Source organism: Tachypleus tridentatus, chromosome 13 (assembly GCF_004210375.1).
Source record: "Tachypleus tridentatus isolate NWPU-2018 chromosome 13, ASM421037v1, whole genome shotgun sequence".
Lineage (NCBI taxonomy): Eukaryota > Metazoa > Arthropoda > Merostomata > Xiphosura > Limulidae > Tachypleus > Tachypleus tridentatus.
In genome coordinates, this window is record NC_134837.1 from 148,664,432 (window position 1) to 148,677,785 (window position 13,354).

Genomic DNA, 13,354 nt, shown 5'->3' on the forward strand with positions numbered 1-13,354 from the left:
TTACTTTTTCAATAAAAATAATGATGATGTATTTTACCTAAACGTATGGATAACAATTGCAAAAAAAAAAAAAACACGAAAATACAATAACACGTTACTTAGTAAATTTCTAGACAATATAATGTTATGTTCACTACAAGTGATATATTTAAATTTAACAGACTAACGCTGAAACGTATAAAACATATGAAACAAAACTATTTTTTTACTATATCATTTGCAATATATTCAGCTAAATTCAAAGTGAAACTAGTAATTCAGAACAACATTTAATTTTTCAAAATGGTTGGATTGTCATAAAACTTTACAGAATCTTTGATGGCAGTTTAATGCAAAAACGAAATTTTTAAGAACATACCTACAGAAAACTAGAAAAATAAAAGATCAATATTAGATAAATACCAAATATGAATCATGGACGGGAAATACGAGTAACTTCTAATTCACGACTAAAATTCGACTTAAATTTTATTTATTTACTGTAACTGATTACATATTTCATTAAATAACAATAAATTTAATATATATATTTTAAATTTATCTAATTTTCATTTAGTTTGTTTCATACTTTTACGGTTAGATTGATTTATCACGTTTATTGAAGTTTTTTTTATCCTTTTACTTTATATAAGTTAGTTTTTTACAATCGAGAATTTTCACACCAATTTAAAGTATTTCAAATAATATTTAATGTTATGAAGCTATAGATTTTGCTATTAGTGAAAATGATGTAATAGTTAATTTAACTCTAATTTAATTGATATTTAAACTTTAAAAATGTCAATTTTTAAAGTAAATCTAAATATGATATTTAAAGCAGTTTTTTCTAGTGTTTTACATATCTTTTTAATGAATCAAGTAATCATATTTTCAATTTGAGTGATTCCAGCAGTTTGTCAAATTTACGAACGTCCCAAAATATCCTTTAAACCAAGATTATACCACTTCTGTATATGCATATATATATTATAATAATAATTAACTAGCGTAAGAAATTAGACGAAAAACTTTGTTTTAGAAAGATAAAGAAGATAAAGTTATGAATTAACATGCTGAGGGTTAATCACATTTTACAAAATGATGCATCCGGGTACGTTCTTCCACTGGGACTACTTTTTCTTTCTTCTCTTTAATGAATAACATTTCTATCAATGGGCATTATTATGTGACAACAAAATTTTTATTGTTACCAGTTTTTGCAATGGGAAAAAGAGGACAGCTTCTGACCCTCCATTATTCTAAACTTTCTTCAAAATTTTCACTCTACGTACAAGTAAACTTAAAACAAAATATTTAAGTAACTCAAATATAAAAAAGTTAATGGGAGTTCCAACGAAAATCTTGATAGTTATTTGATCAAATGGGATTTCTCTAGGTTCGCTTCTTTGTCCATCTCTTCAAAAAAAACAAAACGACTCTGAGCTTTTAGGATGGCTTGAAACTTATAAACGTTAGGCTTGTGAAACTTCCTGTTAAAATTGTTAACAATAACAATAGATATATCTAACTTCAATTTAATAAGTTTTTAAATCAGAGGCCTGATTTTTGTAACCAGTTTTTTTACTTTTCAAGAAAAAGGAGTTGCTCCAGACTGACCCATAAAGTCCGTTGCTGTCTTAAACGTTCTTGAGTCTGGAGTTCGAGTTTCCACTGAGAACACTGAAGACTCATTTCTACAAAATGTTGTGCCCTCTTACTTTAGATCATTTGTCAATATCTCTAAACAAATATATATCATAGGAAAGAGCTGGGACTTATTTATCCAATCACAATGTGTTTCTACACTTGAATTTGTAGTGACAAGTCATTGTGTTGGCATATACAAATAATTCCTATAAAATGCTATTAATCTTCTTAAAGATAATGATGAAAATAAATTTGTTTTCAAAATACAACACAATAAAAATCGCTTGATTCATTTATAGGCATTATTCTGTAGACACCTCCCACAGTGGCTGAATGGTAAGTTTTTATGCTTATGACACTAGAATTCGGGTTTTGATACCCGTGGTGAACAAAGCGCAGGTAACTCCTTACGTAACTTTGTGTTTAACAACAAATTTCACTTTTCCGTAGACTGTTTTTTTTTTGTTGTTAAATTTCGCACAAAGCTACACGAGAGCTATCTTATGTTTGGTGGGAGAAGAATTCGAAGTCGCGACCATCAGATTATGAGTCGAGCGCCATAACCAACTAGCCATGCCGGGCCTGCAGATAGTGAAATATGGCTTAAATTTAAAACGTTTTGTCCTGAATATTTGCATCTGTTTTATGTTTTTTGTTACAACTGAGACATGAGGTGAACTCTGGTATATAGTGTACCTCTACCCTGTAGTAGTAGTGATATATCCTACTTTGCACATACATAAAACCAGGATATATCTTATAACTGGCCCAACTATAATGTATAACTTGGTGTTATTACTATCGTTGCTGGGTTTGTCTTGCTTCTTGATGCGTTTATTTTGGCACTGAATTTCACAGTTTAAATAAATAAAATAATTATACGTTTGGAAGTGGTGTTTATACATAGACATTTCTTTCTGATGATATTAAATTTATTAAATTGCTTTTTTGTTACTATATACCTTGTACAGTTAAATTACAATATCTGATACATTTCAGCTACGTAGTAACTCATAGTATGAATGCAAGTTACTGGTTTTTGTTTGTCTTATTACTGGTGAACAGCTTATGATCACGCGAAGATCGTGACCTTGTTGGATCAAGTGAAAGAAATAAGACAGTTTTTGAAAAGAGGGTCTTGAATTGAAGATATGGATGCCTAAGAAATAGCAGATGTAATAAATCAAGTGGGCGAGTCATCACAGATCCAAGTTGTATGGAATAAATTAGCGCTGCCATGTTTCAGTCGTGAAGCTATCAGTCACCCAATGAACGTCAGCAGATATCTATGTGCATTCAAAATGCGTGATAACAACTGATCATGAAGTAAACTTCTCATCTAAAGAAACCCATGACAGATGCAGATATATTATAGTTTGTGAAACTTGTGTTTTATTTGGCCTTATACAGCATTTCAAATTTCTTCATTCATTTATATTAAAAATAGATAATAATTGAAAGACGTTTAAAACCGTAAACCAGCTGTTCTATTGAATTATGTTCCTTGAATTTTCCAGAAAAAATTATTTTTACGGTAAACTATTGACGTAATTGTTTGTTTTTTTTTCATTTCGCGCAAAGCTACACGAGGGTTAATCTGCGCTGACCGTCCGTAATTTTGCAGTGCAAGACTAGAGGGAAGGCAGGTTGTCATCACCACCCACCGCTATCTCTTGGGTTACACATTTGCCAACAAATAGTGGAATTGACTGAAATTATAACGCCCCACGGCTGAAAGGGCATGCATGGTGTGATGGGGATTCGAAGCTGGGACCCTCAAATTTTTAGTCGAGCGCCCTAACCACCTGGCCATACCGGGCCGTTGGCGTAATAGTTGTATCATAAATAAGTTTGCTAAAGATACATGTTTGGAACTATTTGTATAGAAAAATCAACAAATACAAATTTTCAGTATCTCAGATTATTGCATATAAGAATCGCTGTTGATTTCAGTGTTTTATTTTCGCAAAGCGTTGTAGTGTCATACATAAAAAATGAATTCAAAAATATTTCGCTATAAATTATCGAATAAAATTTACCAATACTTCAGATTATCGTAAGAATTGTTTCACTTTCTCGTAAATAATTACAATGCCATACACATATATACAAAAAACTGCAGTTGTATACATATTTCATGTTGAAAATGTGTTGTATATTAGGTATGCGTAGTTTAAGAGGTTGAAATTTTGCTAAAAATGTTTTGTTAATATATGCATGTTTTATTCAGTTACATGTCCCATTGAACACTTAATTAATATATGTGTATCTTTATAATAGTTCCAAACAACTGAATATTATTTTCGTTTTACAGGTACATTTTCTAAGGTTTTCTTCATTTATTCCTAATCGTATTATCATTCATATTCGTCTTTCCTTTCATAAAACCAATCGTACAAGAATAAGACACTGTATGTGAGTCTATGAAATTGTTGTGACGGAAAAGTGTCTTGTTTTCTGTCAATAAGGGCCAGCTCGAGCAGATAGCTCATGTGTATCAATGAGTAAATTTCCAAAACAACCAGTCAGTCAACTCAGCTAATTGCTTTCAGTAAATATGTGCATTAAAATTTAATATTAAGCTATTTAAAAATAAATCAAATCAATTTCACATCATTTGTAATTATAAAAATTCAAATAGTGGCATGACCATGTAATCCTTTCTCAACCTCTTTATTCGTTCAAGGCGAAATTCATCAGTATAACTTCTCTAAGGCTTCAACAAGGTAAATACAACGTAATTCACCCATTTGAAGGATTTATTGATTTTTATTTCCCTTATAACACATTATCTGCTCTGCTTTGTCACTCGTACATACCCATACCAAGAATGAAAATAGTTCTTTCTGTTCCAACTACAGTAAGGGCGCTTGTATTCATTGATAGAATTAAAGTGGCTAAACGAAAATGAGGATTTGTTGACTGGGATCGAAACAGTGGAGCACCAGCTTCTGTAATTGTATGGTAAACATTTACGGTATATAAGGAATTATAACCAACCTGTGTTAGTATGATGCCCTTAGAATCAACTGAGTTAAGTTAAACTGATACATTACGTTTAATCTCTGTCAACGTGTACACGTTGAGAAAAGGCTCGGCCCGGCATGGCCAGGCGTGTTGAGGCGTGCGACTCGTAATCATGGGGTCGCTGGTTCGCATCCCCGTCTCGCCAATCATGCTCGCCCTTTCAGCTGTGGGGGCGTTATAATGTGATAGTCAATCCCACTATTCGTTGGTAAAAGAGTAGCACAAGACTTGGCGGTATGTAGTGATGACTAGCTGCCTTACCTCTAGTCTTACACTGCTAAATTAGGGACGGCTAGCGCAGATAGCCCTCGAGTAGCTTTGTGCGAAATTCAAAAACAAACAAACAAAGAAAAGGCTCACCATTGAATATATGTGTAACTAATGAGGCAAAAAAAAATCTAGAGACTGGCCGTTTTTCACTTCTTTTGGATACCAAGTTTCTGGATACTTAGCAAATATATCCTCAACTGGAATATTTTCTACAAGTGTCCAAGACATTGATATCGTAATTTTATATTATCTTTCTCAGGGTCTATTTTTACTGGTAGCATAAAACACGTGAAATTAAGATAGCTCTGACGTTTTTATTTTATGAAAATTGTGCCACGGATGCTTTAGTTCGTTTGCATGACAAATCAGCTAGTCAGTTTGCTTTCACCAAAATTTACTTCGTCATAGTAAATATATCAGAGTTCATTGATGTCGAGAAAACCCACTTGTAGAGACCCTAACCCATCTACAGACATTCCCAGCAACCAATTAGCAACCCTCATAGAATTCACCACGATGAAGACAAACTTCATGTTCAACAACCACAACTATATACAAACAAATGGCCTAAGCATGGGCAACCCAGTGTTACTAGTTTTAGCTAATATTTTTATGACACAAGTTAAAACACAAGCAATTAACACAGCATTACATCCATCACTATACTGGTACAGCTATGTAGATGACACGGTTGCGGGATTCACATCTACAGAACACACACTTAATTTTTTCAAACACATTAACTCTATACATCCCAACATCAACTTTACATTTGAACAAGAACAAAGAAATCAAATATCATTTTTTAACCTCAAAATTACAAGAATCGATACACAATTTAAAACAGAAATCCACCGAAAAATCACCCATACTGGACTATACATTCCTTGGTACTCAGCACATGAAACAAAACAAAAACTCAACATACTAAGAAACCAAATAAACACAGCCATAAAACTATGCTCACCAGATAAAATTAACGATGAATTAGACAAACTAAAACAATACTTTATCAACATCAATAAGTTTCCTCCACAAACCGTAGAAAACATTATACGCACACACTTATACAGAAAGCAAAATGAGCCAACAAAAGTAAATATTTCTCACGGATCAAAAAATCACGAAACCATATACTACTGCATACCATATATTCCCGAATCAGCAGAAAAATAACCAAAATTTGGCAAAAACTAGTAACAAAATATGACATTCCAGTTAATACCAAATTTATTCAAAAACCAGGCACAAAACTGAGGTCTATACTATGTAAAAACTACACTGACAAACACCACACCAACATTATTTATAAAATACAATGTGATAACTGCCACGACTTCTATATTGGAGAAACAAGTAGAAAAAATGGAAACCAGATTCAAAAAACATAAAAAAGTCACCTTCACACGTTTTCGAACACTGCAAGTCAAATAAACACCACATAACCATAGAAAACACTCAAATACTAAATAAAGAAACAAACATAAACAAACGCAAAATGAAAGAAGCCTTACTTATACAACAACTTAAACCCAAAATAAACCAATATAAAGGAACGCCTTTATACCTATATTAAAATAATAAAATAAATAAAATTATATATTCAAACATCTAACACTGCCCTCTACATTCCGACACTCAGTTACACAACCCCTTTCAAACATGTGGTCAGCTTCCGGTCAGTTACCTCTTCCTTTCTTTGTGAACGTGACGGATGACCGTAGATGGTCGAAATGTTGTTCGCTCCTCTACGTAAAAAAATTTCTCAACCCAAACGAGCCGTTTTTACATATATATCAGAGTTCACTAAAATTAGATAAAAACATTTCGAGTTATGAAGTTGAATTTCAGTGTGGCCTTGATCTTTGGCCTTCATTCATCAAACTTTATCAGAAATTAGCTATTGGAAGATACTTAATATTTGTACCATATTTGACAAATGTTATATGAAAATATTTCGATTTACAAGGATTAGTTTCAATGTGACCTTGACCTCTGGTTTACATTTACCAAAAGTTAAACAGTTGGTTCTTCTTAAATACTAAACCTTTATTTCAAAATTGATTAAAATTTGGGAAAACCCTTTTTTAGTTATTTTATTCACATACATACACAGAGGATGTAATACAATATAATGCCAACGGGTTAAGGATATATTCAAGACCAATGAAAAATGTTTAAATTGTATTTAAAGTTAATGTGATACCACAAAAAATGATCATTTTTGTGAAGGGTATGTTTAACAGTCCTTTCGACATAAAATTTTTATACACTCAGATCGTTACGATGTATTCAGATAAGGGATTCGAAATTTTTATGAAAAGGGGTATTCATTGTACTTTACAACGTTAGAAAAGAAAATAACGTGGATCAATTTGAGTGATCCATGAACATCCAAAAGTCTTCCTGCGGCTCAACAGTAATTTGAAGGCTTATATGCTAAAATCAGGAATTCGATACTAGTAGTAGTCAGTGTAGATGGTCCATTGTGTAGGTTTGCCCTGAAATACGAATGAACGTCCAGAAAGAGACATATGACAGGTAGTTTTTCAGCCATGAAAACCAAAATGTGGCGTTTTTAAGCAGGTAAGAATTCATGTCCACAAAGGTCAGTGGCTAAAGTAGTCTCCTCGTTCAAGGCAACTGTTCATCACATAATAAAATAGAATTTAAGTCTGGAAAAGCTGAGTAAATTACACTTACGATGTACTCCTTCGACAGTCGCATACCTCAAGCAGACTTTGGAGTGCCCATTTTTTTGTTGAATTTCCCACAAAACTGCTTGCGCTATACGTCCCTACTTCAGAGATAATAAATTATAGGAAGACAAGTAGTCAACATCACCCACTGCTAGATCGTGGACTAATCTTTCACCAAAGAAAAGTGGGATTGACCATCACGTTATAGCGGCCACAATGGTTGAAAAGTGAGAGCATATTTGGTGACAGGATTGGAACCCATGGCTCGCAGATTGCGAGTTAAATACCATGACCGTCAGATTATTCTAAGCTCTGCAGGCTATGGATTTATATGCGATCAATAAATAGAAACGGGCACTATTAAACCGTCGTTCTCGTACACTAGAAGGATTATGGAAAGTTTGTAGAAAGAGGTGATTTGCTTTGGACGTAACAGCTTGCGACGGAGCTTTTGTACTGGAAACTTCCTCTTACTATAGCATATTCAACTTCTTCATAAGCGAATTACGGAGCAAGAATCTCGAATTCATTAGTTGCAAGACCTGAAGAGTATTACATTTCTGTTTTGTTTTTTTCTGTCTATATTCTAAATGTTCAATGTTAAAGAGCTAGTTGATAGCTAGCATACTTTAAAATATATTTTACGTTTACTCTTCAGAAACATAAATTTAAAAGACAAGTTTATCATTCTTTTGGTTACTCACAAAAGTCAACATTTCCTTTATATGTCTTTTTTTAATATTCGTTCGGCCCGGCATGGCTAGGTGGGTTAAGACGTTCGACTCGTAATTTGAGGGTCGCGGGTTCGAATCCCGTCGCACCAAACATGCTCGCCCTTTCGGCCGTGGGGGCGTTATAAAGTTACAGTCAATCCCACTATTCGTTGGTAAAAGAGTAACCCAAGAGTTGGCGGTGGGTGGTGAAGACTAGCTGCCTTCCCTCTAGTCTTACACTGTTAAATTAGGGTCAGCTAGCGCAGATAGCCCTCGTGTAGCTTTGCGCGAAATTCAAAAACAAACAAACAATATTAGTTTTTTTTTTACGGAAATGGATTGATGCAGGCTTAGAAACTCTTTTATTCAATCACTTATGATCAAAAGAAAGTTGAGAAAATTAATAAAAAAATGTTTTACTAGATAAGTTACAACTAGTTATGTCACACAATTAATCGGCATAGAGAATCATAAATCTAATGCTTACCCTAGACTATTAATTCAAATTTTATGCCTATAGACAGAAACCATTTTTATAGCTATGCGCGAAAATTCTGAAATAAGTAATAAATAATCGGGTAAATATGACTGAAAAACAAAAACATCGGTATCATCCTCATCTAACTGATTATTTATAATGAATGATGGTATATATTAAGGGAATGAAAAATTTATAAAGAATAGTGTTGGATAATGTTCCCTTTTTTCTTTCTGTTGCAATTAGCATCTAATGACCTTATTAAATAATAATTGCTTAACCTGTTTTATGGAAGGTAATAATTGACTCATTTAAATGATTAAGTGTCTTGTGTTTTTAAATTCAAAGTCAATAAAAATTAAAATGTGACTTATTTCGGGGCCTTTTTATTCCTCTTCCAGGGAAAACATCATAAAACAAAATACCTTCTACACCATCAGACAGTTTCCAGTTATACTACGAAAAACAAATGTTTATAGCTATTCTACTACCAGTGGTCCAGTACGACTCAGCGGCTAGTATGTTGGAGTGTAGATTTGAAAATCCATATCTGGTATCTCTTTCGCTAAACAAATCGCACCGTTCTTTGTACTTTAGAGTCATGAATGCGTTATACGAGTAAGGTTAAAATCTAAGTTTCCAACCAGTTTGCAGTAGGTAGTGTTGACCAACCAGATGGACTTCACATAGCCTTGCATGAAATTCAAGAAACAAAAAAATCTTCCAAATTTAAGTTCACAAATGAAATTTTGCTTCTTTATTATCACACTGATAGAAAAATTGTCACAGTAAAATAACAGTATTATTTTATATAGAAATACAGTAACTTAATTTTTACTATGTTCCCAAGCAATACGAGTAATGCGTTATTGAGTAAATTAAAAATATATATGGTGTAAAATATAACACATTTTAAAAACCACATTTCAGTTTTAATTTACAAAACAATGCTAACAGTGTAATGTTTAGTCTGTATTCAGAACATGTGTACTAAATGGTAATAATACTTTACTGGCATGTTCTACATTGTTTTTTTGCACTACAATTCATATTTATTTTAAATGTGATTAAAATATTGTTTTGTTTTTCTTTAGTTTTTTGATATGGAGAATGCAGGCAGTCAAGCGTATACATTTGTGCTTAAAATAAAAAAATAGATGATCCTTAAATACCTCTTAGACTAATGTCAAAGATTAATAGAGAAAGAATAGACAAGTTTTGTGTTTGTTTTATGAATCTTTAGCATTTGAAGTTATGCAAGTAGTCGCATTTACTATTTTCTAAGAATTTCAAAATATTTTAAATAGAATGAAAAATGCCCAGTGGCCAATTTGGTGTTTCGAATGACATTTACATATAACGATATCTTCACTGAGTTCAGTGCTACTTAAATTATCTATAAAGAATTCCTATAAGAAGGAAATTCTTGAAACAAAAAATATTGATCCCAATGGTTTTTAAATACACAATATAACTGATCCAAAAAACAAATATTCAATACAAAGTGGAAAGTTATGAATAAAGTTTGTCTTTAACCTGAAGTTATAAAAATATTTCAGTATTTTTCTGTAAAAGTATTTTTATATTGCTACTGTACATGTCTACATAAAACCCAAAACTTATAAATTTGTTTTATTTTTCTTATTTTCATAGTATGGTTTCTGATAAACGATGCTAGTAAGAATAAAACATATGAGAACAAAGGACAGTTCACCCATAAAGCAGCTGTTGCCATTCTTTCTTCTTTGCAATACATGTTGTGCTGTCTGTTTCAACCAAATGATCAGAAAACGTGTAAAACTAGGGCTTTTCCAGTTTTTCTTTACCTTTTTTTTCAAACTCTTACGTGTAAACGGTTGTGTTGTAGTTATAAAACAAGATTGTTTAGTTATGTGTTTAAGACTCTACTTAAGATAAAATATTGTGTTTACACAAATTTGAAGATACATTTTTTACATTAATACAAATATTTTAGAAACATGTATGTTTAGTTGTGTAACAAAAATTGGCCTCAAGTGCTCGACACTAGACAAAAAAATTATGAGGTTCTATTGTGTGACGAAGGTTTTCATGAAAATCTTAATATATTATTAACATCGCTGAGAAATAAATTATTTATTCTCCAACAGTAATTATACTACTAAAATATATCGGTATTTTGGAACCTAATATTTCAAAACTCCAGACTCAAGAGTATAATAAATTACATTCAAACAAAAATTCCATAAACTGCTGGGTGGATTTTATTTTTCTTTATGAAATCCCCTAATTGGCACAGCGAAATGTGATTGTTTAATTCCTAACTTTCGTAGCCCAGTGATTAGTGTGTTTGGGCTTTGAAATCAAGATTTAATATTTCTTCTCTTTAGAGGCAATAAAAAAATTGTCTGCACTTTCAGTCAGAGTAGTCTAAGAGTTCAGAGGTGAAAGCTGTTAGTAACTGTCTTCTCCTTAGTCTATAATTTTAAAATTGGGACAGCGATAGATAAATACATTGACACTGTGAGGCTTTTCACAAGTAGTTGAAATAAACTGTTAATATTTGCAAGGTTTACACATGCAAACACCAAAGTTATAATGATTTCTGCTGAAATTTCCTTGTAGTACATACGTTTTTTTTGTTGTTATTTTATTTCAGTAAGCAAACAAAAATATACATAAGTAGGTTTGTTGTTTTCAATCAAGCACAAAGCTAGACAATGGGCTAACTGTGCTCTGTTCCTCACGGGTATCAAAACCCGGTTTTTAACGTTATAAGTCCACAGACATACCGCTGTACCACTGAAGGGGGAATAAATAGTGTTGCAGCTATGTATTACTTATATTTATGATTATACATGTATCAAACAGCAATTCCTTCGTGGTTCAGTAGTACGTTAACGGATTTACAATGGTAAAAATTCGTATCAAACAGCTTTATGTATTAGTCCTGACGAAGTCGCAGAAGCGAAACGATGATGAAAATAAAAGTACCAATATAATTATTTGGTGTGTAACTCTCTTTTTTTAACTTTATTATCGAACTGATTAAATCTCTATAATATAAAATACATTTTTTAAAAAATGAAACATTTATATCGAAGAGTATAATTTTCGTTCTTATTATTAGATATATTTTTCAATTTCGTGTGATGAAACCTTTCGAGTAAATTTACTTCACAATTTGATTTATGTATTTTTAGCAATTTTTTGTGTTTACTTTTGTTGTTGTTGATGATTTGCAAATTTAAAGGATTAAAAAATAAGGATGAAGAATCAATTAAGATAACATGGAGAATATTAGGTTATTGTTCCATTGTACAGTTGTTTGGAATATTAGCTGTATTTTGCTCCTTTTTGTTCTCAGCGAAAGTGAGCCTATTCTAGTGATCAACGTGTTAAATTGTTAAAGTTGTTATTAGGAATACAAAATGAACAAAGATGTCTATTAGAGAAAATTACAACTGTTCTTTATAACAAATATATTGAACAAAATATATTTAGTTCAATAAACAATTTTATTATTATTTGGTTAACTCATGGCAAAATATATTTCTTGAAACTACAACAATAACTCACTCGACTTAAACTTTTCCGCATTAGTACATTGTTTGTTTGTTTTTTGAATTTCGCGCAAAGCTACTCGAGGGCTATCTGCGCTAACCGTCCCTAATTTAGCAGTGTAAGGGTAGAGAGAAGGCAGCTAATCATCACCACTCACCGCCAACTACTCTTTTACCAACGAATAGTGGGATTGACCGCATATTATAACGCCCCCCCCGGCTGAAAGGGCGAGTATGTTTGGTGCGACGGGGATTCGAACCCGCGACCTTCCCTCGGATTACGAGTCGAACGCCTTAACCCACCTGACCATGCCCGGCCCCGCATTAGTACATCATTTTCAGTTTAAACTCATGCAAATTGGGTAGACCTCCTGTAACCTTCTATGTATCTTAAAGAGTGATATACTTTTACGAGACATTTGCGTTTCTTGAGAGGCAATATAAGCATTAGTTTGTTGTAAAATGAGCGAGGACTTGTACAATTAGCTCTAAAAATAAGGATTTTTGCATTTTCAGCAAAGGTATGTTTCTACAATTCTTGGTTAAACAGTTGCAAAGCAATAACTCAAACGGTAATATACAACATTTTGTATAAGTCACACGTGTGACCTGTACAAATGTTGGTAGAAATATGTTTGCAACTCATGAGTTATAATTACGTTACTCAAATGAAAAGCTTGATTATTCAACTTTATAATGGTGTTGCAATACGTTGCATTGTATGGTATTTTTATTAGTCGTGAAGGCTGTTTACAGAACGAATGGCTACAAACTCCTACTGTATTCTACACACCTATCAAACCAATAGCTTGTGGTCGTATTTAGTTGGTTTTATGATATATACTGTTTATTTTTTCTATAAAATATAATGTATTTGTAAATACAGGGAGCCTATTGCTTTATAGTTGAATAATTTCGAATATGCAACTTTACAATTTCCTTAACAAATGCAACGGAAATTTGTCAAAACAACATTTTGAAATCGTTTGAATTTGCGTA

General features: G+C 32.4%; 2 protein-coding genes across 5 annotated transcripts in view; one reads left to right on the plus strand and one right to left on the minus strand.

Annotated features, from left to right (window-relative positions):
* The window catches only part of LOC143238816 (uncharacterized), a 102,295-nt gene that overhangs the window by 46,874 nt on the left and 42,067 nt on the right, over window positions 1-13,354 (plus strand). The window lies entirely within an intron of this gene.
* The window catches only part of LOC143238817 (uncharacterized), a 110,805-nt gene that overhangs the window by 1,958 nt on the left and 95,493 nt on the right, over window positions 1-13,354 (minus strand). The gene's annotated exons all lie outside the window — the stretch shown is intronic.